We start from the raw sequence: 6,000 nt of genomic DNA on the forward strand, positions 1-6,000 counted from the left end.
TATAGCTGATGGAATGTTTGGATAATGCACAGTCCACTTTTTCTTCTTTGGTACACCTTGTCCAACTGGAGGCACCATGCAGAAGTAACAATTGCTGGTATGATCTGTTGGCTCTCTCCAAATCATTGGCACCGCAAAAGGCATAGATTTCCTTTTCCTGTTCAACCACTGGCAAAGATTTGTTGCACAAGTGTTGCAGCATATGTGTGGGGCCTACCTCTTGTCCTGATCTCCAGTTTTGCAGCCAAAATAAAGGCGATAGGCTTTCTTAACCATAGTGGTTATACTGCGCTTTTGTGATGCAAAAGCCACTTCACCACAAACATAGCAGAAGTTATCTGCACTGTTCACACAAGTACGAGGCATCTCTGCTCACTTTGGCTAATCAGAAATGTGTCCCTTTGCAAAATCAAACACTGACAAATAAGAGAGCACGACACTGTATGATTTCTAGAGCTGATATAGGGCAATTTGTTCAGCAGAATGATGTAAGCTTTGTTATGATTGCATCATCTATGACTTCTAGGAATAACATGATGCAATTCATATCATGTATGACGCAATACCAGCTTCAGATTGCATCATTCATTGTTTTGCCTAAAAAGCAAGTACTGTCCAAACCCAGTCATAGATTTATTCATAGATCCAGTCAAAGAGGTATTTTAGTCATTTCTGGTTTAAATTGAGATTCCCTCCCTTTATAACTCACTTATCCAGAAGCATTTTGGCTGTAGAGCAGTGTAATGAGAAAGTATAACACACACTCATATAAATACATATTTTAAAGAGAATTTTCTCCAGAAAAGTTCATGCAGTCATCTTGAAAGCAGTTTTGAATTTGAAGGCAACCAGTCTGGGAACAAACACAATAGCATTGGCTCAGGTGAACCATCATACAGAACAAGTAGCAAATTATGCATAGCAAATACTCATAGGAAAAGATGTGGTGAGGAGCTCCTGAGCAATCAAAGTGGAATGTATATAAACCATTTGTCAAATCATTTAAAATAAACACATTAGCAAATTCTGAATTTATTTGCAGGTTATTTGCAAATAGGAAAAGGGGCTAAACTAATCTCTTATTTCACATTCAAATAAGCTGGCTGACACAGAGGGAAAAAATTCCAATAAAAATTCCTGCTATTTTCATTGAAATTTAAATATACAATATTTAATCAAATTCTAGCAAATATTTCACCCAGCTGAGTCTGCATCTAACCTTTCCCAGAAAACAGGTGAATGGCTGATGCAAATATGCTGCAAGACTATGTGCCTTTACTTCCATTGCTTTCTTATTTTAGCTTTTCTTGTTTAGATTCAGATTTTAAAATTTCTCTTTTTCATATAAATATTATCTCCTGAAGCTTCAACTTTCCAGGAAATGCACACAGAGAACTCCCACTGGAGTGAATGTGAGATTGGGGTCTCTTTAAAGTGACACTGCATTCTTTAAAGTGACACTTCCAAATGGTTTAGGCAAAACTCTAGATTATGATTAAAGAAAGTGCTTGAGGTGATAAGGCAGGGAGATGTAAAAGAAGTGACATGAACAAATGTTTTTCTTCTTTTCCTTTTTTAAAATTAATATTAAAATATTCCTTTTCAATTTTTGGATTGAAAACCGTTCCCCTTCACTGAGGGAAACTCCAACATGACAACCTAGTGCTATGGTATGAAAAACAGAACGTGAAAGTTGCTACAGGATGCAAACTTTATTCATCAGACCACTTGAATGTCAATGTTCAAGCTCAGTGAAATGCACATTGTAAAAAAATATAGCTTGAATGGTGAAAGGGCAAACACATTTGAAAGTGACATTCCTATGTCAGTCACTCTAGCATATTTATTACTAACCACACAATCTTTTTGGACAACTCTCTTCCATGTCACTACACTACATCACTGAGAACTACTCAGAAACGCCCGAGAAGATAGCATGTTCACACCCTTCAACTGTACCTATTCCTCAGGTTTTCACAGCTGGTATCAGATTCTTAAGTAAACCTCCCAGTTTCTCAGTGCCCTCTGTCCATCCTCTGATATTCCCTACACACATGGTTTTTCCTCTCTCATATTTCAAATGGCCAGAAATTGCATGAGATTAATAGAGACTTGTCTGGTCCCAATCTCTCATAGGAATTTTTTCCATGCTTATCAAATTGTAAGAGTGTGAATAATGAGAGCAGGAAGAGGCCATTTTGTATTAGGATTATCAAAGTTTCACTTTGCCACCTCTAAAATGCAGCTCCCAGTTTGAGGGAATACATCAGTCAGTTACTGCCCACGAAAAATACTGAATTCTTCTGAAAAAGTCTAGTTACCCCAAACCTACTCAGTATGGGGGAGAGGGGGAAGAACTATTTCCATTCATTCTATCAGATCTTTAATTTTAAAAAAGGGCCATGCTGAGCGTAGAATTCAGTTGAGCTCTTTTACAATATCACCCGGATCATAAGGAGCAGCCATGCCTGTGGAGAATCCCAACTCGCATTTCTTAAAAGAGAGGAAAGCTTTGTGACTATCTCCCTCTGAGATTCTCCCACATCCTTTCACTCACAGGCAGGAGGGGCGGGTTCATCCATTGACTTCCTCATGGAATTGGCGGTTGTTCCATCTCCAGCCTCAGCAGAATCTATGGTTTTCCCACTGATCAAAAAGGTCTCTCCAGACACAGAGATCTGCAGCATCTCTCAGCTCTGGTCCCATTAGATTCTCTGCCCCCATCCTATCAATGCCAAGTAGTATTTTCAGAACTACTATCCACCTACACAAAACTTGGTAGAGTGGTGGATCCTTGCTAGATCTGATACCACCAGCAGGTTTATTACTATAATTTTGAATGTTGGATTTAGGTAATTTTTAGGCATTGCTCATGTTAATTCTGAAAGTTTAATACATTCTGTACACCAAACTGGTTGTTGGTGGCAAGGAGCACACAAGCCTGATTTGGAGGGTGTGGAGGGGTGGCACCAGTTGGTCAGAAAACCGAGGGAGAGAATTTCTGACTTGAATATTCACAAGCCTGATTCATATGGCTTGATTTGTTTGGGTGGGGGTGGGGGTGGGTGTTTGTCTGTAAGACTTGTGAATTCTAGTTGATATTATGGAGTTGTTGCCATGAAATTTCCTAATCATAGGAAGCCCCCACTTATAACGCTGACAGATCCCAGTTGTCAGCTAGGGTGACCAGACAGCAAGTGTGAAAAATTGGGAGAGTGGGTGGGGGGTAATAGGCGCCTATATAAGACAAAGCCCCAAATATCAGGACTGTCCCTATAAAATTGGGACAGCTGGTCACCTAATCCTAGCTGCCCAAAAATGACTCTTTACAAGGTTGGCTGAGGCAACTGCAGGCAGCCTGGAACAGCCCTGGAAAATACTACTTGGCACTGAAAAGATGGGGGCAGGGAATCTAATGGGACCAGAGCTGAGACAAATGCTGCAGATCTCTGTGTCTGGAGAAACCTTTTTGGTCAGTGCAGAAACCACAGAATCTGCTGAGTTTGGAGATGGAATGACAGCCACTTCCATGAGGAAGTCAACAGACAAACCCGCTCCTCCTTCCTCCTGCCCATGAATGAAAGGCTGTGGGAGAAATCTCAGAGGGAGATATTTACTAATTTTTCCTCTCTTTTAAAAAATGCGAGCTGGGATTTCCCACAGGCATGGCTGCTCCTTATTATATGGGTGATCTTGTCAAAGAGCTCAACTGAACACTGCGTTCAGCATTCCCCCTTTTTTATTAAAGGTGTGATGGAATGAAGGGGAATAGTTTCCCTCCAGAGCTGAATAGGTTTGGGGTTGTTAGACTTTTTCAGAAGAATTCCATATTTTTCCTGGGTAGTAACTGACTGACGTATTCCACCAAATGGGGAGCTGCATTTTAGAGGTGACAAAAAGAAACTTTGATAATCCTAATACAAAATGGCCTCTTCCTGCTCTCATTATTCACATGTAATTTTGTTTGTGGTGTACGCCCAAGAATGAATTTAGCCTGGGCGCACACAGAGGTAATGGCATCAGGCAGTGGGGCCACAAATGTGATTAGAGTGCATGTGAGCACAGACTTAATATCAGGGACAGTGCTAGTAAAAGTATTGTGGGTAGGTGCTGGATACATACAAACCTGATTTGATTTTGGTGAGGGGAGAGGGTATGTGAATGCACATAAACCTGATCGATGGGGTATGGGTAGGCTAATTACAAACTAACAATTGGTGTGTGTGAAGGAGTGCATGCAATCTTGCTTACTGGGGGAAAGGGCACCAATCTAGCCTCTTCCAACACAACCGTCTACAACACCAAACATCCAACTTGACAATTTTTGGGGGGGAAAAGTAACCTGGTAAAAAGTAGAATAGTAAAAGTTGTCAGAGTTCAGGTGTGGTGTGTGGTCTGTTTGAATGGAAAGGCTAATGATCATTCTGTAACGATTATTTTTAATATGGAATTTCTGCGAACTGGGACACAGATTCATCAATGTATTTAAGCATGTTCCTAACTGGAAGCATCAACATCAGTGGGATGGCTCACATATTTTGTTAGTTACATGCATAAGTACTCTCTGGAATTGGGGTTTTAAGGCTGAACAATTACTGGGGGGGGGAGGGTTATTCTCCTTTTCAGTTCAATAGCTATTTAATTCAAATCATTACTACTATAGGTTGCCATTTTATATAAAATAATTATGTATTTATAAGTAACAAACATCTATGATTAATACATAAATAGGAACAATAAATAAATAATAGATTGACATAAATATCCTGTTACAAATATCATGAAATGATCTGAAAATATTTTCACAATGCACGTATAGAATAAATAGTAACAACAGCTTTTAAAATTTGACTGCATCTCATTTTAAATCATGTATAAATTATTACTTGATTTCGGTTAGTACGTCTAAAATGTTGGTATTTAAATTTCTAAACTTCTTTATGAGTTTGTCCTATGTTTGAAAACCCCATAATTCCACATGGATTCTCCTGCTAGCACTGAGGCTGAACTGCTTGTCTCTTATGAAATAATTGGTATCTCTTCACGTTCATCCTGGGAAACTGTAGGTCCTTTCTTCCGGTCGGAGAGTCCCATTTTCCATCACTGCAACCAAACATGTTTCCGGACGCCCAACTGGCTGATGAGTCTATATTGGAATCTCTGAATGGAACTCCCACCTCAGGTAGTTTCGGAGAGACTTTTGCAAAAGCAGAAGGAAATATATTGGAAGACTTCCTGGATTGCCACCTTGGTATTCCCCTTCAGGGACACTCAAGACTTGAAAACCTCTTGGGGCCACCTGAAACGTGTCTCTTCATTCTGACATTAGAGGAAAATTATGCACTTTTTTTTTGTTTGAAAGTTTTTCCAGTTCACATTTGTTATGCTGTTACACTGTGGTTAAGCTGCATGTTACAGTTCACAGATGAGATTTGATCAGAGAAGAGTTGAACCACAGAAATATATAGCAAACACATAATGTCAACAATGTTTGTCTAACCCTTTCTTAATTTTCTTGTAACTTTTTTTCATCAATATCCTTCATTTTGAAATTTAAACTTTGAGTAAATCACCAGAGTATTATCACATGAATTGTAATATGGGCAGTTGGAATTTCATTCTGGAGTGAGCGTATTGCATAATACAAGGTCAAGCATCATGGAGTCTTAGACGTCACTGTGGGAAGGATCAGTAGAGAGGAGGGAATCCACTGAACGGTAGAGTTTCATCCAACTGTTTTAACCTCTGTAGTCGCTGCCTCCTCAGCTGGAATGAAATAAGATTTGGTTGAAACACAAAGGGAAAAATACATTTTCCATTGTATTAATGTCAATCAATTAAATGAAAATATCTTTTCTGCACCTCATAATCTCACAAGTTTTACGCTATCTTCATATATTTTTTATAAATGTCTCTAGGAAACTTCTCAAGCTGTGGTATATGATGAGGACAGATTAATAAATAGCAACCCTGGTCATAATAGAAACACATTACATATAT

This window comes from Trachemys scripta, chromosome 6 (assembly GCF_013100865.1).
Source record: "Trachemys scripta elegans isolate TJP31775 chromosome 6, CAS_Tse_1.0, whole genome shotgun sequence".
Lineage (NCBI taxonomy): Eukaryota > Metazoa > Chordata > Testudines > Emydidae > Trachemys > Trachemys scripta.